The sequence below is a fragment of the Notothenia rossii genome (assembly GCF_949606895.1).
Source record: "Notothenia rossii genome assembly, chromosome: 8".
In the NCBI taxonomy this organism is placed as follows: domain Eukaryota; kingdom Metazoa; phylum Chordata; class Actinopteri; order Perciformes; family Nototheniidae; genus Notothenia; species Notothenia rossii.
The window spans coordinates 49639287-49662419 of NC_136906.1; the positions used below are offsets into that span (position 1 = coordinate 49639287).

Consider the following 23133-nt stretch of genomic DNA (forward strand, 5'->3'; position numbering starts at 1 on the left):
TATTTTGGCTAGCTGCCTGAGGTGGAAGAAGCTGTTTTTAACAACTGCCTTGATCTGGCTGTCAAGCTTGAGTTCAGGGTCCATCTTTATCCCAAGATTTGTGATGGTAGGCCTGGTGTCTTGTCTTGGACTGATGCTCATATCAAGTGTATTTTCTTGAGAGTATTTGCTATGAATTAAAGTATTAACCAACAATATAAGTTGAACGAACCATAATTTTACTCAGCTTTGAACAGTGGCAAGGTATTATTTTATGCATGTATAGAGCCCATATATCGGAGATGTGTGCCTTCAGCTCTTTCTGCCACAACACCCTTTCTAACATAGATATGCTTAGGTTTAGGTAACAAATAATGTTGTAAAGGAAAGGATCATGGTTTGAGTTAAAATAGACTTATCCTAGCAGAAAGCACTGAGGGCTAACTTCTCCCATGTGCACACGCCCCTAATGAACTTCACCAATAAGATGAGGCCTAACTCAGGGGGCGCTGCTGCTGCTTGCTTATAGCTTTAAGACCACGGTAACAACTAATGCCACACGTTAAAATAAACTGTAATAACTGGATAACATTTTGAATGTCTATGTGTTTCATTGGTCAGAGTTTATTGACAGTTACAGAATATCAGCGAACATGTCACTGTGTAGTTCTGATTGGTTGGGAGTTGGGATGGGGGAGGTCCCTAGAGGGAGATGGGGAATGCTATGAGGGGATCTAGAAGTGTGTATGTGTGTTAGAGTATGAGTACTAAGTTATTTTGTTTTGGTGTGGTCACAGCCAACAGTAACCTGTGTTCAGTGATTATACATTCAAGTCTCATGGAGTTCCTGTAGTGAGATGATACAAAACTTTAGTAACAAAATTGACCTTTTTGTATCAAATAAAAGTAGAAGATGATTTGATGTGTTGGGGTTATTTTCTTTGTAAAAGTCAAATGTGACAATTATTTTACATGTAAGTGTTTCTTAGCTGCCTTTGTTTCCGAGTGCTTTTTTTAATGGGCATGTGTAAATGTAAACCACTATAATAGTGTAATCCTGCATTGTATCTTGTGTTTTAACTTTGGGAATTGCTCGGGCAGTTAATTAATCTAAATACATTGATCTGTGTACCTGAAGTGAACTATTGAAAGATTCACCCAGACGAGTGGCCAGTGTAAACACTAGTTTGTTTTTGTTCATTGATTTCCATTTGGACCCTCAGGCTGAAACACAACCTGAAACAAATCTGCCACTGTGCTCCACGATGTGTGCCGCACAACCGAAGTCACGAAAGGCTGGATCCGTCCATGGCTGTATGTGTACATCTCTATACATACATCTTCTAATGATATGCAAATATAATGATTTATAATCCAGACAGCTGGTAAAGGTGGAAATTACTATCGGATCTGATTGATCACAAATTATTAATTTAAATAAAATCACAAAACATGTCAAGTATTATGATTTATTTAGCCCTGAGAGCAGGATAAACTGAAAAGAGTCAAGGGAAGCTTATAAAAGTTAACAGCATTTAATTACACAAACGATGCGGTGATATACAATGAAATTGGCGAGTGGAGGCGCTCTCCCCATTCAGCCTGTTGCGTGTGCGTTCGGTCAGCCGAGGTGAAGGAAGAGAGGTCGATTCTTCCTGTCCATCACGGGTTATCAACTGTAGTCTTCTTCTATTGGCCGGCGTCGACGGGGGCGGGTTCAATGCAAATCCTGCCGTTTTCTGCTGCTAAATTACATCATTCTGATGTCTATGGTTATTTAAACATTCCCTAATAAGTCTTATTTCAGCGTCAATACATGAGTGTTAAACCCAGTGTGTTTAGAGTACAACATCACACGTCATTTCGCCTTCAATTCACTGTTTCAAAACGTTAGCCACATGCTAATGCTAACCGGAAATGAAGAATTTTCAGAATAAAAGTGTTAAGTTAAAAGTTAGTATACACTTCCGGTTTTTCAGAATAAAACTGCTTTAAATTAAAACCCTGTATTTAATTACGCCATATCAAAATTGATTTTAATTTCTTACACACGTGATACATGATACCTATAATTAGTAGCAGTTGCGTTGTATTACCTGTGTGCAGTAATCAGGTAAAGTGTGATGCACTAAAGACTCCAGGGGAACATACACTGACAGGTGCAACAAACAGAGAACACGTTTCCTCCTGCCTCCTTGGGACCAGCCCTAGAAAATATAACTCAGCAAAGTGCAAAATCACATGACTTTCATTTCATTCAGTATTTTATTGACAGTGTGACACATGCTCTCTGCTGGAATTCAAAGCTGGCCAATGGATTTAAATATAGGAAAGGAATAAATAACAGCATGAATGATACTGAATAGTTTTACAGCATAAAGCTACATACAGCTTTGTACGGGAGGTGTATTTTTTTTATCATGGTTAGGTCTGTCGATCAATATCATCACTGACCTGAGAAAACATCAAATTGCGTTCATCATTTTGTTGGTCTGATGGGGGCAGAAAAGCATGATTAGCAGAAGGAAAAAAATGTTACAAAACGATTCTCAATTTGCAGCCAGGAAATATGAAGCATTTCCGTCATGTTTATGGTGACGTTTAATTCTACTTACATACTCTTTTGTTTTGGTCTTAAAGCTCCTGAGAAAACACCTGCCTATTTTTCTGCTAAATCTTTCGTAAGCTTCCCTGATCTTCAATGCCATTTCATTGGAAACTGCTGTCTGCTGCAGCTGTGAATGGAGTTGTGAGAGCAGAGAGACATAGAATCAGAATCAGAAATTTCGCGGCAGGGAAAGCAAAACCAGACAACACACAACTTCACTTTACGTAGCCAAAACGGCAAATACGTCTTACCTTTGCTGTTTTCTGATCAAAAGTTGTGTTCAAGGGCATTAAAACACAGATACACACTGCTGAAGGTTAATCCAATGTCTCTGTGTCCCTTTTAAATGTTTACTGATAATCCATAATCATATTTATGGCAATAAAACCCAGTTTTCAGTTTTCAGAGTGTAATAGCTTTCGGCTTGGGCAAACTGCGTGTGCATCACTCTCACTCCTCAATGGTAACGTGTAGGTGCATTTAGGAACTTCCCTCTCGATTCTACTGGCTCTAACGCAGGGGTCTGCAACTTTTGATATGAATTGCCATTTCAAAAAAAAAGTTTTATCAGCGTGCCGACGTTCGTGACTTATCAACAGGGGGGGGGGGGGGTGTGAGGAGCTCGACGCTCGTGAACTGTCAACAGGAGGGCGGGGGAGCCTCGCTGCGGGGAAGCAGTGTTTGGACCTGTCAGTGCAACTTACATGATGCCGAATTTAACAAACACATTTAAATAATTGGTTTGAACGGCATAATAATAAGGACGATCGTCCGTTCTGTTATTCTCCAGCACACACAGATGGCCAGTCCGCCCCTTATTATTTCGATGAGAGATGAGCAGATCGCCACTGGGCTTTCAACTAAAGACACAGCCACGTAAACATTGCGGCATTTGTACAGCTCCTTATGGGTAGCCTACTGCAATTTGTGAAGTGTGGTGAAACGATTAGCACTGCACCACGGAGGAAAGCGGCAGAAAGTCGCTTGGAGTTAAAGAGAGCGGGGCTGCGTTGCGTGCATGGCTTCCTTCTGTAGGTAACGGGGAGACGTGCTCTGGCGGCGGTCTCGTTCAGAATCCGAAAATACAATTTTAATATTTTGCACACTTATTCCGATTATTCCTAGTGCGCCACTGGTTACGGTTGCTGAACCCTGCTCTAAAGTCGGAAGACGAAGCGTGTTCTGTCGCCCAAACTCAATTTGGTGTGTCCCGCACCGTCGGCCGTGACACGCCTTATTTGGACTGCCTGACCCGATACATGGCCGATTCATCGGCCATGCATCGGGTCAGGCAGTCGGACCAAGCAATCACTCTGATTGGCTGTTCAGCTAGCAAATCAGTGCATGAGAAGCGAAACGGAAGTGAGGGACGTAAACAAACGATTTAAGAAGGCACACACAGACTGCTATTCCTTTTCATCTCATCATGGCGATTTGGAATGACGGAAACGAAGACCTGCTCATCACCTTGAGGAGAGGCCAGCTCTGTACGACATCACAGAGAAAAGGTACTCGAACCGAGTAGTGAAAACCAGACTCTGACGAGAGATTGAAACGCAATTTGGTTTCTCGGGTAAGATTATCTTTTTCATCAATTGAGCTCTTTAGCAGATACTGTTGGCTTTTATTGTTTGCCAGCGTACAGTGACGTTAACGTGAAAAGTAATTTGTTATTTCAACTTTGTGTTTTGTTGTTATCTTGTTGCTAGCTGTGGCTAGCTTTGCAGTTTGGAACTGCATATAGATATGAATTGGACATGCTTACTAGCCACAATCAGGGCCGTATCCAGGATTTCCTAAATACCGAGGTCCAAACATGTTAGGGGGGTTCGGGGGTATACCCCTGAGTTTTGGCGGATTTTCATGATCTAGTTAGGTGCTTTTTTAAGTCCTGTGGGGGGTCACAAATTGGATAATATATTGATTACAAACCATGTCAGTGGGCTGCAGCATCAATTATTTTTGAAAGTGTAATGCATAAGAATCAGTTGATTGATGCTATTAATGATCGGGACATGCAGAAGAGGCTAAAATGATCACAAAACATTGTCAACATTCATTTTCCATGTCTCTTTCCTTTCCATAAGCTGCAGCCTCTCTTCCATCTTCTTTAGTCTCTCTGTCTTCTTCCTGTTCATTACTCTCTCTGTCCTCTACTCTTTCTCGTTGTTCAATATCTCCCTCGTTGTTCACCTTTTGCTCCTCCTCACTTGTCGCTCCTGCCAGTGAATTAAAAGCAATTCAGCAATTTAGTTCATTTCACTTGTTTGTTTGCATTCTTTTTTAAATTTAAATCTGTTTTGTTTGATTCTCAAAAGAGAACATGTAAGCAAATTGTGTTTTATATAATTGCATGTTATTATGTATGGAAGCCTGTTTGCGCCACAGGAAAAAAAAAAAAAATCCTGTAAGTCATTATAATGACTTAACTATCTCATTATAATGACTTACTATCTCATTATAATGACTTACTATCTCATTATATTGACTTAACTATCTCATTATAATGACTTAGCTATCTCATTATATTGACTTAACTATCTCATTATAATGACTTAGCTATCTCATTATATTGACTTAGCTATCTCATTATAATGACTTAGCTATCTCATTATAATGACTTAGCTATCTCATTATAATAACTTAGCTATCTCATTATATTGACTTAGCTATCTCATTATAATGACTTAAGACAACTACCAGCAAGTCAAAGCAATACACTAGCTGTAAGCAATCTTGATTTTGGAGCACTCCTGAAAAGAACATTGTTTTTGCTCTTGCCACACGCTTCATGAAGGTATCATGTGAAGTAATGTTACTGGCATAGGCCTAATGTTAAATAGATAAACGTTAAATATTGCATGCACTGACCGTTTGGATGGCCGAACTGACTCGAGGTAGGCCTAGCGTAACTGTATTGCTATATTTCGTGTAGTGTTAGCTTACTGGGTTTAACTGACGTATTTATTAAATAACATTGAAAACTCCTGTTCAGCAATTTCTTTACAATAATGTGCGTGAGTAGGCTGCTATAGTTGTTGTTTTGCTGGTGTTAAAAGGTAAACACAGCGAACTGCAGTTAGCATGCAATTAATACTGTGCTAGGTTTGCTAGCTAGGGCATATGGCACTTATGCATAACTTGAAGCGGATCGAAGCCTTGGAGCGATGCACACTGTATGGGTCAATTAATTAGGGAGAGTTTTTGCTTTTGACTACATTTTGACAGGATTCATACCGTGGACGCATATAGTAGATGGAGAAACGTTTCAAACAGGTCAGCTCAGCATTCTGTAGCGAGCAAGATCATGTGCATTGATACTGTGCTAGAGACATAGGGAGCTCCACCATGGTTATTTAAAACGTGTTCAAGCTTGCAAATGTCCGTTTACCTATCCATAAGCCATAGCCTACGTAAGGTTCTTACTCGTCAATTAAATATATATTATGAGTTCAGATTAAGGCGTTGTAGACTATAGCTATATATAAAGTTGTGAGTTTGTGACACAGCTGCTGCGGGCTCCTGCGTTTCCATGTGCAGTGCTGCCGGAGTGCACCGGGACGATACTACAGGACATTTATTTTCTGAGGAATAACGTTTTAAATTCACATAAGCGACCGTACACATACAGCGTTGTTTACGTGTTCATTATGTCCACTGTGGATGTACACACACGTACTACGCCTGTGCCAAGAGTAAAACATAACTTAAGTCTGAAAGAAGCTATAACTCGCCCTGGTGCCCGAACGTCTACATAATCATGAAAGCATAATATGAAGCATAACCGAACATCTGATGTAGAGTTCGGACTGTAGCAGCAACTGTGGTTTTTAACATATCTTATGAAGGTAAACAGTGGTGCGCTCTGCGTCCGTGTGCTCTGCGCGCTGGCGACACTTCTCAGAGGCTGCAGGTTCATCATTGTTTCTGCCTTCAGTTCACATGCTGCAGAGAGTTCATAAAGACATATGAAACCGCTTCTAACACTAGAAAGCAGCCGTAGGCAGCTAATTATGTAAGAATCCCCCACATTCAGTCATATATCAACGTAGACTGTTTACTCACTATCCTGCTGTGCCAATTCTGGTTAAAGAATTGTGTGTTAATTGACAGTTGTTAGGGCCGTTTTTCAAGTCTGTCCCTACTATAGGCCTAACGTGAACTTGTTTCTCATGCGGTCTAAATAAGATATGTCGTGTATATAGCTGTGGTTTCTGAATATAATTAGATAAAAACATGTTTCTGCAAGAGACATGATGGAAAATGAATCCTATTGGAGAAGCTTTCTCCTTTGGCTTTCAGGTGCTCCAGATTTAGTTTCCCAGCCCATCTGCAATTAGATGGTTTGTGCCTATTGTCCTGTTTTCAGGATTAGAACAGGATGGCATATATGGCAAAAGGAGACTAAATTGTAAAATTAGCAGGTGATGTTTTAAATTGAGTGCTGAATTCATCCATTCAAAACTATATTTAGAGTATGCATACTTCATTAGCTCATTCAACACTATATGACTGCATTATCAAATGTCGGCCTGTACTATTGTTAAAATAGCAAAACCAAATTGGATATACAATGTACCTCATGATTTTACAATAAAGAACAATGATGTCACTTAAATCTTTGTATACTTTTTTACCCTTTTTTACACTTTTTTGTAAACAGTGTTTACAAAGTAAACACTGTTGGCCCATACAGGCGCTGTCACAGATTGTAATGCAATAGACCACTTCATAATAGGGTTTGACTGCAGTTATATATTCTAAAGTAAACATGCCCACTTCCCTTACAGACTCATAGCTCATCATTAGCTCAAATCTCTTGTTGTGTATGGTTTATTTTTTATGATAACTACTAACTACTTGTAATGCATACTCACAGGATGGATGCCTTAAGTGACTTCTTGTGGCAGAGAAATGTTCCAGAGGAAACAATAAAGACCTTGGAGAATGAGAAGGTACTTAATTACATATGCATAACCAGTATATCAGCCAAACTGTTGTCCCTTTCATTGTTTCTTCAAAATATAACATTTATTAGGTCAAACTTTGTAAAACCAATTATTCTGAAATCGTAAAGAATTAGTTTGATAATGGTTCAATAATCAACAAAACATGTTGATATGTTTGTAAAATAATAAACAAAGAACAAAAAGTAAGGAAATGTGATGTTCCTCACAAATGTGGCACCATTTGAAAGGTAAATAAACAGGCTTTCCAACGGTATAAGATTTATTGCCAAGAAGCATTGTTACAACAAAGAAATAATCTACCAAACACAAATGTCCTTACCTTTTTTGCTATGTTTAATAAGTGCTTAACATAACAAAAATGTTTTATAACACATCTACTTACCTTTTGTCAAACATGAAATAATCATTATCAAATCATTTGTAAATGGTGAATAAGTAAGACATGTTATGACCTGTCAGTAAAGTTATTCACAGGCAGGTAAAAAGAAGGGGCCAGAACTCCTTCTTGGTAACTAATGTGGGTCAGAGAACTACTTTACTGTAGTACACAATATAAATGGACCATTTGCATATGGACGATATTAAATTAATATGAATATGAAATTGGTCATCAGTTTAGAAGAGGTTTATGTTATTTTATGGGGAGAAGGTATAGAAAAATAATCCACATTGCCCAAAAAATGCACACATTATTACCATTATTTATAATTGTATAGATGTGTACTAACAAATGGAATAATTTAGCAGAAGCTAATTTAAAGTATAAACTATTATGCATGAACAAAGTCTTAAAGTTAACAATATGTTATGACTTCTGTACTCACATTTTGTAAATAATGTGTAAATGTATTACTGAATCATTTGGAAAGACAGCAAAACAAACGTTTAATAACACGTTAATGTGTTACATATAATTGTATGTCTTTCTCACCTGTTTCAAACTGCTTACGCCCAATCTAAACTATGCACGATGTACACATACAAGTTTCAATGCTGTTACAAAGGAAAAGCAATTATTAAATGCATCATGCATTAGTCATGAGCCATGCTTTTGGTAGACCCTGAAAGTTACAAGACATAAAAATGTAAACATCACTGATGTGAGCTGGCTTACTTTACAGTAATTGATGACAAATAAGATAATTTATTCACGTTGACAGTCTAGCAACAGGAATAATATGCCTTCCAATATATTCAATAATTTGTCAAATGTGACATACAATTATATTTCTATTTTAGATGGCTTTTTTATTTATTTACATTTAAAATAATGCACATATTCATCAGCTCTTTAAATTTTCCATGTTTTCATGTATTCGTATTAATTTGTATATTTATTTACTTAGTTTAGGATTTATTCACGATCTCTTTTAAATGTAGTTCATGTATTTATTATTATATGTATGAATTTAATAAGAAATGACAGACTGTGAAGATATTTGTATGATGAAGCAAAATAAAAGGCCTAAAAACAGTTAAAATACATTTTAAAAGAATGTCTAAAGAAAGGAAAGTTCATTACCGAATATGGTTGTGGAAGCTTTTTGAGCGCTTGAAAAGTAAATTGTCCAAAAGAAAACCCAATGATGAAGGGGAGAGCACCAAAAACCAAGGAGACCATTCCCAACCAACAGTGAAAAAAAATGCCATGAAGACGATGCGACAAGTTGAAATAGGATGGATGCTTTACGATGATGAGGCAGAGGTTTTCAAGCAAGTGAGAGCCAAACGAGGATGGGGAACCAGAAAAGTCACAGTTTCAAAGAATGCTCAGAAAATGGAGTTGATACAGGAAGGAGTTGGCTTGTTCTTTCCAAACGGGAGAAACAGGCTAGGGCCATCAACACATTTTAAGTTGGATCTAAAAAATAATCAAGAGCTGACCGTTGATGAGGAACTTACTGTCAGACAATTATACACTGACACAAAACTTCCTCTTCTAGGGTTTTACTTGACCACACAGAAGAAAGAAAATAATAGTCCACAAAGTCAAACCGCAGGACTGACCCCACCTTTGGAGAGAGCAGAGAGTGTTCAGGATCATTCTTCTTCTCTTGGTGTTGCCACAGCCATATCTTTTGAAACGATCAGCTCGGATATGGTATTTCTTGAGAGCACAACTGAGGACAACTTTGACTTTTCTCTTTATCCCTCAGGAAGTGGATATGAGGATGTTTTGGAGAACAGCAACATTGTTTTTATAGGAGACATTGGTGAAAATGAGCACATTAATTTGGATGATACACTACCTCTTTCCCCGCCAGCAATGCCATCCAGTGAGCATAAGAGAATACTGGTTGTTCACAGAGGCCAGGTACTGCGAGAGCTCATAGCACATTTCTGTGATGAAGAACTTCAGGAGGTCGACTTCAAAATCAAGCTTGTGCTGCCGGACGGGAAAGCTGAGATGGCATATGACGATGGAGGAGTCGTCAGAGACTGCCTCTCAGAATTCTGGAAGGAATTCTATGAACAGTGCACCATGGGCAACACATTTAGAGTGCCTTTCCTCAGGCATGATTTTGGAGACAAGCAGTGGGAAAGTGTCGGCCGTATTATTGCTTTCGGATGGGCAAGGGCAAAATATCTTCCTGTGAAGATCGCGCCCTTCATATTGGAGCAAGCTTCCTTAGGGTATATCAAGAGCGATTTGGTGGAGAACTTCTTACAGTACATGCCAGAATCGGATCGTTCAGTGTTTGAGTCCTGGCGATCCGATTTTGACAGTGTGGACAAGAAGAGCTTTTGTAAGTGCTGGACAAGCACAGCTGCAGAAGAAGGCCTACAGCCAGCAATGTAGATGAAATCCTCAAGGAGCTTGCCCAAAAAACTCTTGTCCAAGAGCCTGCATACAGATGGAGCACTGAATTTCGGACTCCAGCTTACAGCTTCCTCCCTACGGCCTGCCAAAGACCAGTATAGAGGAATGTTAAGACCTCCCACTATTTTCCAAGAGGGCGTTGCCAGATTTTCAATTTCAGGTTTTAACCAGGAGATGGCGCTTCATTCACAAATACAGAAAGACAAGTTTCATGGACTTTCAGTTGTGTTTTGAAGAGCATTTGAACACATCAATATTTTAGATCAACTAAAGTATATCTAATCTTGTAATTCAATAATATATAGTCTTTATATATTAAATAATCATAATTATAATGTAAATGTTCACATTACACTTCTTTATTTGTTATGCTCATACTTTAACCTTTACAATCGTTTGCTTTAATATGCAGTATATTTTTGTGTTTGCTTCCTCCTGCTCCCTTTCGGACACATACTGTATGATTTATTATTATTATTAATATGAAGATATTATTAAGATAAGATGTTACTTTATTGATTGAACATTTTAGTTTAGAATGTGCTGTCCCACGGTAATTCAGAAGGCTCACAGGTCACATTCCGACCATTATTTAAAACAATAGGTGCTTTCACACCTTCTACAGTTTGATTTGTATAGAGGGAGCTCTGTCAGTTTTCGAATTACCCATTTGCTTTCGGGGAGCCCTATTTTTCAGAGCACATCCTGCTACTAAATAAGTCACACGCACGCTCTGTTGACTGGCGCAGCAGCGCGGATGCAATCAATTGCTATAAAAACACTCTTCTACTAATACAGACGGTGTCACTATGCCGGCGGATGTGGCCGTTGTTGAAGCCTCTTCAGGCTCCGCATCGGCAGGCCTCTCCCTCGGTGTGGAGCTGTCAAACTCGACCCTAACGCCGCTTACAGCCGGCCAACTAAAAGTTGTTTTCCGTTCACGTTGTCATTTTTAGACTCCTTCGCTTCTTTGCTTGTGAATCCAAAAGCTGTGACGCTTGGCTGTTTTCGTTTTGCCATATTTTTTTATTACACAGCCAGAGATAAAAAAATATCAATATGAACATTTCAAATACCGCGCCGGCATCACCGCCATAATCATAGCAACGTAAGTAAGAATGCAGCGCCGCCACATACAGATGGCAACACCCAGACATATTCACAAATATAAAACAAATATTCAGAAACTGTAATGAACAATAACTATTATTTATTTCAAGAACTGTTATTTACAGAAACTCAACATTTCTAATCTGTGTGACACAAATATGCACGATTGTTTTGGGCTCCCCCTATTTATCTCAAAGTCAGCCTTCAGGGGAGCTCCCTCCCTCTTCGGGGGAGCCAAGCTCCTCCTAGCTCCCCCCCCATTTCGAACAGTGTCTGTGGCTGAATGGCCAGCGATTAGGTGTGGCGCATTTGTCATAGGTGATCAGAGCTAACTGCCTGCCGTCAGATTTCATTTAAAAAACAGATCTGATTTTAAGACTATTTCTGCGCTAATAAAGAATGATAAGAATAAGAATAATGCGTATTGAACTGGTTTCATTAATTAGTGAGTTTATTTAATACTAGAACCGCCAATTGGGTCAATTTGTGTGATGTGTGTTGTGTGTGTGCAATGTAACTTTTTTTCAATAAAATATTAAAGTCTCCCAGTCCCTGACTTTTCCTGAAAGTGTGTTATGTAGCACCCTATGTTGTTAAAAATTGCATTCTAAAAGCGGGATTTTACAGGTTTAGGTAGGCCTATACAAAAACCTCTGGCGGTTCTAGTGTTAAGGTAATTAGGTACAGTAGAAGCCCTTTTTTATCAGTAACGAATTTAGCAGTTGAACATAAAAGTCAACTAACTGAGGGTCACTTGCAATGACAGTGTTGTGTCTAACTGTAAGCTTGTCACTCAGAGTAACCTACCGTTAATTTAGCTGCTGGAGAAGAAAGATCAAGGGGGGAGGGGGGGAGAGAGCTGTGGTTGATGGGCCATTAGTTGTGTAAATACACAGCTGAGAGTTGCCGTTTCATTCAGACTGTTTAAAAAACTGTAACAACGGACTATTTTTCTTAGCGGATGCATGTCAATTTAAATCAATACATACAACTATTTTTTAAATCAATACATACAACTATTTTTTAAATCAATAAAAGACATTTTCTAAATCCATAAAAGCATTTCAATTAATATTGGGAGTCATGTCATTACTTTGTTGAGAATTTGGCCGTGTAATAAGCGGGATAATTTGCAGCGACTTGTTCCTTATGGGGAAAATAACACCCGTCATGTGTGTGTAGAGGTGTGTGTGGTTAAAACACTTTCATGAAGTGAAGGAATTTCCTTCTATAAAACAGCTGTGGGCAGCAGTGAGTGTCACGGACATGAATTCATAGATCAAGGCAGACTGGTGCACACACTCTCCTGTCCTGCCAGGCGACACGCCCGTTCTAAGCCGTGTACCTCACTCCTCACATCCCAAGCATCCCCACAAGTGTATTATGTTGTTACATCGTTTCAGATGTTATGTTTCAGTTGTGCTCTGTCTATGTTCAGTGATGCAAACTTGTCACCTTTCGGCGAAATTTGCCGTTTTGAATCCAAAATAAGTCGTTTGTGTGATTCATGTAGATCTGCAATACAAATATTTTTGGGGTATCGGGGGGGCTGGGACCCGGAGTAATCTGCGGCCGTGAGCTGTTATGTGCCATCATGACACGCATGGTGTTCTTTTTTTATATATTATAATGAAGTACGAGCTGTGTGCTCGAGTCTTCCTGCCTGTCGGCTCTGCTCATGGTGGATGTATAATAAGGCTCTGCTGCTCCGAGATGATGGTCTAGCTTCAGCAGCTACATTACCTACGGGTGCGTTCGTTAATATTAACTGTGCGTCCGGAGTCACTGTGGCACAGACTGGACCGCTGGTGAACAGCTGTTAGAACGGGCTGTTCAGGTGTTCAGAGCAGAGCTCCCTGTCGGAGCGGCAGAGCGTGATGTGAACTGAAAAGTTTTTCTGTGGCAATATTATTTAAGGAATCGTTGAGCTAGCTAGCTAGCATACATTGTCACTATCTGCTAACGTTAGCTTTAGCCTTCTATTTCTAATAGTTTTTTTCATAGGCTATAAACAGAGGTGGTATAAGTATATATATTGTACTTGAGTAAAAGTAGAAGTACTCAGATCTTGTACTTGAGTAAAAGTAGAAGTACTCAGGTCTTGTACTTGAGTAAAAGTAGAAGTACTCAGATCTTGTACTTGAGTAAAAGTAGAAGCACACAGATCTTGTACTAGAGTAAAAGTAGAAGTACTCAAATCTTGTACTTGAGTAAAAGTAGAAGCACACAAATCTTGTACTAGAGTAAAAGTAGAAGTACTCAAATCTTGTACTTGAGTAAAAGTAGAAGCACTCAGGTATTGTACTTGAGTAAAAGTAGAAGCACACAGATCTTGTACTAGAGTAAAAGTAGAAGTACTCAGGTCTTGTACTTGAGTAAAAGTAGAAGTACTCAGATCTTGTACTTGACTAAAAGTAATAGTCCCAGAGTGTAGGAATACTCTGTTACAGTAAAAGTCCTGCATTCAAAATGTTCCTCAAGTAAAAGTAGAAAAATATTATCATCAAAATATAGTGAAAGTAGCGACAGTAAAAGTAGTCATTGTGCAGATTGGTCCATTTCAGAATAATAGATATGATATGTTTTATAATGATTGATTATGAAAGTGTTCTCAAAGCTGCTAAAGGTGCAGCTAGTTTGAATGACTTTGTATACTGCAGGGTAGCTTGTGGATTTACTCCAGGTCGAACTAAAGTCTGATTTAACACTTGATTATATTTCACTTAATTAATCCAGATCTGTGAAGTAACTAAAGGTATTAAATATATGTAGTGGAGTCAAAGTACACCATGTACCTCTGAACTGTAGTGGAGTAGAAGAACAAAGTAGCAAAACATTGAAATACTTAAATAAAGTACAAGTATCTCAAAATTGTGCCCAAGTATAGTACTTGTTGAGTTTATGAACTTAGTTACTTTACACCATGTGGCTATAAAGATAAAAAGACTTAAGCCTTTCACAGAGGCCTGAAAATACATTTTCAAAATGCTCAACAGTGCTGCCAAAATTATAAACTGACTGCTCCACAATTTGAAATAAATGCTTTTATATATTTCTATTATGTGACTCTTTGGCGTTTCTGTTATTATTAACACTGCTGCTTTAGTTGTTCTGACTGCTAAAATCCTCTGTTATTCCGTGGGGTGGGGGAGCCGGGGGCTCGGATCCTTGTCACCTTTTTCATACCTGATGAGTTTGCATCCCTGTATGTTAAAAAGCCTCAGTCACCTTAATTGATGTAATAAAAACATCTCAGGTCAGTAACACTCAAAGCTAAATGTGCAATACCATGTTCAGCTATGTTACTATTTATAATGTTATTGTTGTTACATCAGAAGATGTACATATTGAAATGATTTCTTAACTTACAGTAGGCTATTTTTTACAATGTGTGCTGGAAGGATTTATTAAATTACAATGAATATTGTCATTGTTGAAGGCTTTTAGAGAAGGGTGAACTATAAGCCTGAATTACATAACATTTTATACCTAAAAACATAAAAGGCACAATAAATAAGTCACAATTATTGTAGTTATTTTTAGCTCCCGTATTGCTTTCAACCCACCAGCTTTTATGGTGTTGTTACGTCACTAACTGTAAGTTTGTCACATACAGTCTATGGTCACTCAGAGTAACCTACCGTTAATTTAGCTGCTGGAGAAGAAAGATCAGGGGGGGAGGGGGGGAGAGAGCTGTGGTTGATGGGCCATTAGTTGTGTAAATACACAGCTGAGAGCTGCCGTTTCATTCAGACTGTTTAAAAAACTGTAACAACGGACTATTTTTCTTAGCGGATGCATGTGAATTTAAATCAATACATACAACTATTTTTTAAATCAATAAAAACATTTTCTAAATCCATAAAAGCATTTCAATTAATATTGGGAGTCATGTCGTTACTTTGTTGAGAATGTGGCAATGTAATAAGCGGGATAATTTGCAGCTACTTGTTCCTTACGGGCAAAATAACACCCTTCATCCAGATGAGGATCCCTCCGCTACACTTTGGGATCCTGATCGACCGACGAAACTCCATTTAAAATATACATATTTTTGGTGAATTACTGAGTTTAGGCACGTTAATAACGTTTTAATGAAGTTGAATACAGTATATTCATATGTATCAGTGATTTTATGTCAATTCGGCGAACATAAACATAAATGATCGTGGTGAAGATGATGATTAAATTAGGATTAAAAATCGAGAGCCGGGCTGCATTTCCTCCCGTTCGTTTTTTTCGAATAACAAAATTATTTTGTTAAATAACAACATGGTGATGTTTTGTAAATGATTACATGTCTCTTATTCAGCACAGTAGTATGATATCCGTGACATATGGATCTTAACAAAGTTCCGCTGTACATCCAGCGTACTATATCTGACTTTATTTCACATGAGCTCCAGTGTTGAACCCCACTGCACCCCCTGGTGGATCAATGATCCATCGCAGCTGGCTTCATTATAATTACATTTATTTATCACGGGCGAGGTCTCAAGTCAAGCTGGAGGTTTTCCCTTGAGCGAGGGCAGATCACGTACCAATCACGGCCCTCGCGTTTCAAACTGTCTGAAATGAAGCGCTACATCTGTAGCTGCAATATAAGTTAGTGTGCATGTTGTTGGACGTCCACTGACTAACGTAGAGCGTTCACACAGGATCTGCTGGTCATATCAAGCCCGCTGGACTCAGATCTCTAGATACCTCATCACTCCTCCGCTGCTCCGATACAAGTCTGTGCTGCGGTGGTTTGTTGATACATGTCGTCTTCTTCTGTTTGCTTTAATCGAGGCAACGTACTTATGCAGCGCCCCCAATCGTCAGTAAATGGAAGTACTACAAAGAACCCTGTTTAGTGCAATTATTTCACAAGTTTTGTATACACAGCTTGGAAAAAATTACCGAGGTCCGGACCTCGGTGACCTCAATGGTGGATACGGCCACAATGCTTACTTCGTTTATTTGTGTGCTTCAGAGAAAGAGCTGAGGAACAATTGGGATTCTCTGCGAACCCAGTACACACGGTACAGGAAACTTGCCCCTTCAGGTAGTTGTGGACATAGACATATAAAGAGTAGACGCCGAATCGACCGCCACTGCCTATTGGCGCTGACAAGCCGTAGGGCCGCCATCTTGGACCGGTCACCCGCTCCACTCAGTGTAATCTGTCTGGCAGGCGAAATGAAGTGTCAGCGCATTTAATCAATCATAACTCGCTGAATACAAAACTGATTTTCACAGGGGGGGGGGGGGGGTTTCTGCAAACGTCATATATGTAGGGATGATACCGGACACATGATTCGGCGTATTTTAATATTCATAGTAGGCTTAACAGCAATAGAATATTCTGGTATTTGATAGCCTATATGTTATGTATGGTAGGTATTTTGCAAAAGACACACGATATATAATATAGGCTAATATATATATATATATATATATATATATATATATACACACACACACACACACACACACACACACGCACACACACACACACACAAACACACACACATAAAAAAAACACTAATGGTCTATATGATAGAGAAGCAGAAGCAGATTGTGTAGGCCTACTACTCAGCTATTTTAATAAGTTGAAAAATGAAGAAACAATAATACATTATACATAGATAGAAGTTATATATCAGTAAAAATGAATATCTATATCTATGTCAGAACAAATGAAAATCTACATCTATATCTATATAAAAAATGTAAATGTTCAAGTTAAACACAAGAACATGACACCACCCTGCCTCAAACCATATTTACACAAAGTTGCTAATGAAAGTTTAAATGAGCTAAAAGCCCTGAAAGAGGACTGTTTTGCAGAGCTTCTTTCTCGTGCTCCCTTTCTGCAGGTCAAGAGAGGTGAGTTTGGCAATGTGGTGTAGTCTTATTTTCAGAAACACAGACACAACCAATGACAACAAGTTGGAATAATGGTTGTCGATGCCAAACTGCGTCTCCTCAATGTGTTCCCCAAGCTGAAAAACATCCTCCGTTCCAATCTCCTCCCGGACGATGTAGGTGACTGTCGACACCTTTGGAGCTTGCCTTGTTGAAGCTTGGTGAATCACCCTCTCTGCAGCTCTCAGCACCTTCACTGTGCCTTGTGATGGAATCACTAGGCCACCGTTGTTTTTCAGGGCTAGAAGGTGGTAGCTCTCATCAAATGATTTCCCTCAAATCCCCCAAAAGACTCCTCACTGTGGTCTTTGCCCTCTTTTCTCTAGCCATGGTATTCTTCCTCTCTCGCTCGAGACTCTCCACTCTTACTAAAGCTTCATTGAGTCTGGCCTTAAGAGCACTAGGAGAAGCAGCCAAGACAAAGCTATGATCCTAGTAGAAAGAGGGATGAACATGGTTTGAGTGATGTTTCACTTCACACACATCATTTTGACACAACTAGAGTATGGCCCACATTCTTTCTTATAGTAATCAACTGTCAAAGCCACTGCCTGCATTATGCGTGTGTGTGTGTGTGTGTGCCAGGAATGCATGTTCAACATGTCTTCAATTGTGTGTGTATGGGTTTATTTGTGAGTGTGTTTAATATGAGTGGCAGCAAACAAGAGAGATTTTACTTTGTCTAGGACCATTATGATATGATGTTGAAAATAGAAATACTCACATCATTAGGCTGAGGTTGTGAGTGTGAGGTTGAAGCTTCTGGGTCGTCCTGAGGGGCCACAGACAGGCTCTCTTCAGCTTTTCTGGAAGTAGACGTAGTCCTGCCCTTTTCCGGCTAAAATGAAGAAGCATAATACTTGAAAAGAATATATATATATATATATATATACACATACACGCACACACAGGGATAGGTATTTCACCCTGCGCTGTTATTGATAATAGAATATTTACATTTATGAATGCTAATAGCCTTATGAGCCCTACTCTTTGGAGGTGAACCGGGAAGCTGAAGATGGAGGGAATAACACCATCTCTGAGTCGGACAATCTGTCCTGTCCTGTCAAAATCGTCCTGCTTAAAATGCTCACTGCAAATCACGGATGACTCGCTTGCAGTGAACTCCTCAAAGCAACTTCCCACTTCTTCCTCATATCTTTGTCTTTGGGAAACCTTCAAAAATAAAAACGGGAGATTTGAGAGTCAACACAAACAATTTTTAAGAAGGAGGTCAAGCTTATTTTCTTCCTTCTTCTTCCTAGATAGATTAGATTAGATGTTACTTTATTCATCCCACAACGGGGAAATTCACTTGTTACAGCAGCATATGATTTATAAAGTCTCAGTTGGCCATAAACATATGTTTGCTGGCTACGATTTCGCTGGCGGACATCAATACAGTACAATAATATTTTATTTACAAAATACAACCAATAATAATGTTGAATCTTACTTGTGAAAAGTAATCCCCCGACCCCTGTTCGCAATCGTCCGCCGATTTGCACAGCAATACGCCGCACAGTGCTCTGGCATCTTGAAACCTCTGCTGTCTATGGGTAGAATGTCTGTACAATATGGGTAGGATGACCGGTCCAAGATGGCGGCCGTATTTCTTGCGCCCCAGCAGCCAATGCGGCGTCTACTCTTTATATGTCTATGGTTGTGGAGCACAAAGGACTGGCAGACAGCAGTGGATCCTGACCAGGCTGCAGTTTTTAGAGCCCTACACAAGAAGGAAGGAGAGTACTTTGAACCTCACCATCACGGTAACTATTTTATTTGTTGAGTACAAATAAGTGTTTCTTGCTTCTTTCATTTACAAAAACATTATTTTCATTCATTTGGTAGTTACAATTGTAAACATAACAATAACAGAATAATATATATATTATTGTATTATAATTATTGATGTGCTCATCACCTTAATGTTGCAGCTGGTAAAGGAGGAATGATATACTGCTGGGTAGCTTATGAAATTCACCATGGGATCAATAACGCTTTTATCTTAACCTATAATAATACATGATAAAATATGTCTTGATTATATTTTGTAGTGTTCTGAATCTTCTAGAAGTATGTCTTTAGCATCTGAATAGGGCCATCACAATGTGTCTACAATGTACCTCTCACACTTGACCACACCCCGAACTAATGGCACACACATTTCAGGGTATTGTTTTGTTATGAATGCTTAGTAAACAGTTTTAAGAAGCCATGGTATTAAGTCCAACTAACTGTGAATTTATTTTTTAAAAATTAAGTAACGTCCGGTGGCTGCATAATCAACCCCCGGTGGCACCAGCAGTGAAACCTCGACCAGCACCAACGAGGAGTCCTTCCACTTTGATGCTGAGCCCTGCACTCCCCTGGCAGAATCCACCATCTGCACCACACCGGCACCGCTCAGAGAGAGGCCAAGCACACTCAGCACTTGAAGGCCTCCGGCGAAGCGCAGGATGATGATACTAAATGAGATACTGTCTACCGCTGTTCATTGTTCAAGATTGAAATGTAAATGTGCAAGCCGGTTTTCTGCCCCTCTATTCACATGTAGCCTTTCATACGTGATGGTTTCGTCATTCTCGAACTGTTGAGGAGCAGAACTATAAAGTTGCAGGATTGGTCTCAAGTACCTCAATATAATTATTGTATGTCTGCACTTTAAGTGCTCATTTCATCATTCATTCATGTATTTTATATTCTACTAAAACTGAACCATAAACAAGGTGGCCTGTTGGGATTACTATATATATATATATATATATATATATATATATATATAATATATCTGGATTATTTTATCACACTTTATGCTTTGCTCTTGCTGCTTGTTTTACACTGATTTTATATCTTACTGATGTAAAGCACTTTGAACTGCTATCCCCTGTATGAAAGGTGCTATACAAATAAAGTTATTATTATTCAGATGGATGTTTCTGCCCCTCTGTTCATTCTCCCATTATCCTCCTCAATCTGCCTAGTAAGTATTTTAATGTTGTAGCTGTTACTATAACCAATACTAATGCTAGGGCTGCAACTGACAGTTATGTAGGCACATTGTTATTGTTTCTTATCGCTGTGTGATTAAAAGAATAAACACAAATAGCACGATAGGCAATGCAAAACTTTATTTCGTACCTTCATACACACAACATTAGAATGAGCTTTTATCAACGCCTACATTATGATGTCAACATGACAGGAACATCCACATGACATTAATACAGAGAGGGCAGAACCCAAATCTAGCTCCAGTGTCGCACGAAACATGTTTTCGATGGACGAGAGTGAAAATGGAACTCACACGCTATTTGTTGTTTGTTTATATCACACAGTCTGTTCTTCTTCACTGTCTTCTGGTTGTTGCCCCTTTTGAATGACAAATACACACTACTGTCGCCTGCTGTTAAGGAGAGTTATTGCCACTTACGCACTGAAGTCTTTGCGGTGTGTTCCCGTGCGACACATGGCCAAGACGCAGGAGAACACGGCGACGCAACAGCCGGCGTCGGCGAGTCCTCTGGTGACTGCTTGGTGTGTCAGGGCCTTAACGGTTCAAAAGTGGTGTCAATCACGAAAATCGACCAATGGTTTCTAGAGATATGGCAAATACACCCAAATGACCCGAGAGGTGTTTTTTCTTTTCTAAACCTCTCTAAAAAGGTCAAATTTCACTTGTTTTGCATCAATCTTGATACAGGGAACTTATTATATGTTATAGTTTGGATATCTAAAGCTTTTTGTCTACTATCCCATCATTTATTTTTTTTCACAAACCCGATATCACGGCCTGACGTGAACATGTGACGATTTACCATGCTGGGAGACGTGAAGATGTCACGATTTCGTCCCTTCAATCGTGACAGTTACACGGTATTGTTAACCCATGTTAACCAGTGGAGAAATAACCGGAAATGCCAAGCAAATGCTACCCCGACGGTCGGTTGTTATTGTCAATATTAATATAATAATGATTTATTTTTTAATAGTCACATTCGATTACGCCGATTTTCTTGTTGCCCCAGCTGGTCGAAACCTTTTTTAGCAGAAACAAAGGCTACATTAATGTATTAAATCAATGTTAATCCATGCGTGTGGATGTGGAATTAACGGACGTGACGTTGTGCGATTGAGTTGCCAGGCAACAGCTTCGGTTCATGTTAATTTACAAACTCTTCAACTACAACCGTAGTTATATTTAAAAACATGTTAGAAGGCCTCACTAAATAGTTTATTGCAAATTCAAATGTAAATGTGAAGGAATGTGTGTATAACAAAATACATTGGTGATAAACGAAACCGGAAACAGACGTAGGCAAGATCCTCAGCGCGATGATTGGATGGTTTAGCCACAATGCATGCTGGGATTTGGTGTTGATGTGAAATCTGAAAAGTTTTTTAAAAATAAAATACTCTATTCCGAGTGTGCTTGCTTTAATCTTTGAAAGTCATCATATAACGGCATTGTAATACACGGTATTACTCAAAAAGTACACGATAAAAGTACTTGATTTGACTTGTGGCCGTAGTCCAAGTAGTACTCTGTCCAACAGTACCACTCTCACTGACAACTTATGGCAAAAAATCATTTTATCTCTCATCAAAGATGGCAGAAAACATACATTATTGTACTCTGGAGGGGAGTTTGACAGGGAATTACTCAAATAGTACACAGTAAAAGTACTTCATTGTATTTGTGGTAGTAGTCTAACAAGTACTGAGTCAAACAGTACAAATTTTATTAAGAACTTATGGCTAAAAAATATTTTATCCCTCATCAAATATCATTGATTGATCAAATTTAACATAAGCTCTTGTACTACCGTCAGCGCCGATTCTCGGCGATTACCGTAAAGACGCTATTAAATCGCGTACTCAAAAATGAAGCGCTGCTCATTTGACCAAGCAAATGCGAGAGACGGCTGAGTTGGCCGCAGTGTTTTTCTGCTTCGGCAGTTAGCTGTTTTGGACAGTGAGAAGTTCTCTCGTCATCCTGAGAAGTCGACTGGGTTCAGGTCTGTTCTGCCGCTTTGTAGATTGTAGCTGTTATGGCTAATATGATTTGCCTTAAAAATCCTCTTGGATTAGCGTTTTTAGTGCTTGACAAGAATCTGGTGATACAATCCGTATCGTGATACAAGTGTAACAATTAAATACTGTTGTGCTATTAAAAACACAACTCTATGAGCAACAAACAAAAAGTATAAAAAAGGGCATTTCTAGTTTTTTTTTATGCAATCAAAACAGCGGAATTTGCATTTATCACAGTCCCTGCATCACCATACATGAGAGCACTTCTACCAGTGCAATCTGAGCCACACTGGCTGCATGTAAAATATTAAATGAAGATCAATAGTGTTTTTGACGACACTCAAGTGTAATGACATTTTTTGACTTACAACCCTAATATTTAGCCCATTTTTAGCTCAGGGTTGATCTGCACCTCTATCGTAGCGAGTTAGCTAGTAGTAAACTTCAATCTTCTGGGATATCATGTTTACCAGGTAGTTTAACAACAGCTTGTCAATAGATTATCCATTGCTGCCCATGGATAGTCTGTGGTTGGTCTATGACAGGGATCACCAACTACATTTGTCCAAGGGCCAAGTTGCATGGGTTCATCTGATGTGGTGGATGGCGTTGTCAAAGGAGGCTTGATCCAGACCCCTGAAGAAGAATCCTTCCCCATCCGGATGCCACGAGGAGGCCCCCTGGAGCTTGGTGAACGAACT

The 23133-nt window shown here is 39.1% G+C and overlaps 1 long non-coding RNA gene and 1 pseudogene across 2 annotated transcripts in view; one reads left to right on the forward strand and one right to left on the reverse strand.

The window, feature by feature from the left end:
- The window catches only part of LOC307016374, a 157711-nt gene that overhangs the window by 24357 nt on the left and 110221 nt on the right, over positions 1 to 23133 (forward strand). The window lies entirely within an intron of this gene.
- Positions 17275 to 19114, reverse strand: LOC307017398 (THAP domain-containing protein 6-like; annotated as a pseudogene). The gene is made up of 4 exons (XR_013810553.1): positions 18855 to 19114; positions 18389 to 18574; positions 18123 to 18236; positions 17275 to 17830 (listed from the first exon to the last, which is right to left on the reverse strand). The product of XR_013810553.1 is annotated as a THAP domain-containing protein 6-like (transcript).